The 2,154-nt window shown below is 37.3% G+C and overlaps 1 protein-coding gene across 1 annotated transcript in view; it reads right to left on the reverse strand.

Annotated features, from left to right (window-relative positions):
- Positions 1–1,695, reverse strand: part of LOC118741483 (putative GPI-anchored protein pfl2) — a 135,050-nt gene extending 133,355 nt beyond the window's left edge. The window contains exon 1 of the mRNA XM_036473480.1: positions 1,607–1,695. The gene's annotated coding sequence lies outside the window, so the exon portion shown is untranslated. The remainder of the gene's footprint in view (positions 1–1,606) is intronic.
- Between the last annotated feature and the right edge of the window lie 459 nt (positions 1,696–2,154).

The raw sequence follows: 2,154 nt of genomic DNA on the forward strand, positions 1-2,154 counted from the left end.
GAGTACCGCAGACGATGGAACGATGAGCTGTATGAGCTTTACAACGATATGGACATAGTGCAGCGAATTAAAATACAGCGGCTCCGCTGGCTTGGTCATGTCGTTCGAATGGACACCGACGCTCCAGCTCTGAAAGTATTCAACTCGGAACCCGCTGGTGGTAGCAGAGGAAGAGGGAGACCCCCACTGCGATGGAAAGATCAGGTGTAGAAGGACTTGGCTTCACTTGGCGTTTCCAATTGGCGTCAGTTGGCACAGAGGAGAAACGACTGGCGTGCTTTGCTGAACTCGGCCAAAATCGCTTAGGCGGTTACAGCGCCAAAAAAGAAGAGGAGAGAATTATGAAACAAAACAAACAGAGTTGAGCACAAATTGTGCCAGATTCTTATCAGCATCACATCGATGTTGGATTAGCGGCGATCGCTGAAATGCAGCTAGCAACGTATACGCTACAATTCAATGCTGCCACTTTTTCTCATTAAACCATGTTCGAATCATGGTATTTTTCGGAGATGACAGGGTTGCTTTTAGCATTTAGTTCGTTAATGCAGAAATGGAGTTGCATTTAGGTGACGAATTTTGTATGGACAAATGTGCATTTAGAGTAGCCAGTAGTAGAGTAGAGAGCTAAATGCGCTAAATGTGCTTTTTCGCGTAAGCAAAAACAGCGCATAACGGATTAAAATAGCTAATAGATGTGTATAGGAATTTAATTTTTCTATATAATCTACTTCAACTTCAATCCACTTCTTACACATATCAATCATAAAGGGTAAAGGAACTTAGGCTCAAAACCTTTCAGCCTCCCCGTACATAGGAATGCACATATGTACATCATATTATATACTTACGTATTAAGTACCTGCCAGATATCCAAAAGCTTATACATAAAAAAAATTGGCACTATGAAATCGTGGATACGACTGCCCTGCCACGTTTGTAGCGGCCTGGAAATGCCCAGATGTATGCATGTATGTATGTTAGTAAGTACAAATGAATTTATCATGTGCATGAGATGATCGTTTCCGTCGTTTTAAATACACTGGAATTTAGCGTCAACAAGTTCAAGGGGTTCCGGTTTTATCAACCTCCACGTTCAGCGTGCCACCCTCCCGTCAAACTGTGTTTGAACACCTTTAAAACATAATCCTTAGTATAGTACGTTTGTACATACATATATGCACATATCGCCTAGGTATTTATATATTTACTGATGTCCAATGTATGTACATATGAATATGAATGTGTGTACGTGTATTTATGTATATTTATTACATGCTACTCAAACTTCTACTGCTGGCACTGATTATAAGTATGAAGTACATATGCATGCACATACATATTTACATACATTCATTCGAAATTACAATTTAATATTATTACCTAATGCTCATAAAACGACTCTCAGAGCAAATGGTTGTCACACAAATAATCCACCTTATCAGATTACAATAAAATGTATTGTGGTTTTGTTACTCTCTTCTGATAATGCTACTATTAAAATAGTACATGCGTAGCTACATAGTTTTGTGCCTAAGTATGTACATATGTGCATCTGAATTTGTATGTATGTATATATGCATATGTTTCTGATTTGTATACTTACTTCCCTTTGGATGAGTTCTGAACTTGTTTATCTAAAAAATATAAGTGCACTGTTTTCTTTTGTAGATTTTTAATTAAATCCCAAATGCATTTTTCCTAAAATTTTATTTTTTTCACTTTAAATAAGCATTTTTCAACTTTATGTATTTTACACCCAAAGTTTTTTTTTTGTTTTTTTTTTTGTTTTTTTTTTGTTCGCACAATTTAAATTGGATTTAGAACGTTTCGATTGAACAGGTCCAATTCCAAATGCTCTGACAACCAATGAACTTCAACCAACACAGTCTCAATCCACATAACTTTACTTAGTTTGAGCTATTGATTGACACGAATTGACATATTCTGCCCCCACACTTTGTTATGTATACATATATATGTACATACATATGTATGTATGTTGGCAAGAATATTATATTTGCTTCACTTTTGACTCGTTTGCTTTGTCTCTTCGCGCGCTCCAGTTAGACATCGATCTCCACGCGAAAGCGTTGCAAAAACAACTGATTGGATTGTCAAAAACGGGCGGGAGAATCTCCTGTGCTCCCCATT

Source organism: Rhagoletis pomonella, unplaced genomic scaffold (genome assembly GCF_013731165.1).
Source record: "Rhagoletis pomonella isolate Grant_MI unplaced genomic scaffold, Rhpom_1.0 Rhpom_scaffold_00006, whole genome shotgun sequence".
Classification (NCBI taxonomy): Eukaryota; Metazoa; Arthropoda; class Insecta; order Diptera; family Tephritidae; genus Rhagoletis; species Rhagoletis pomonella.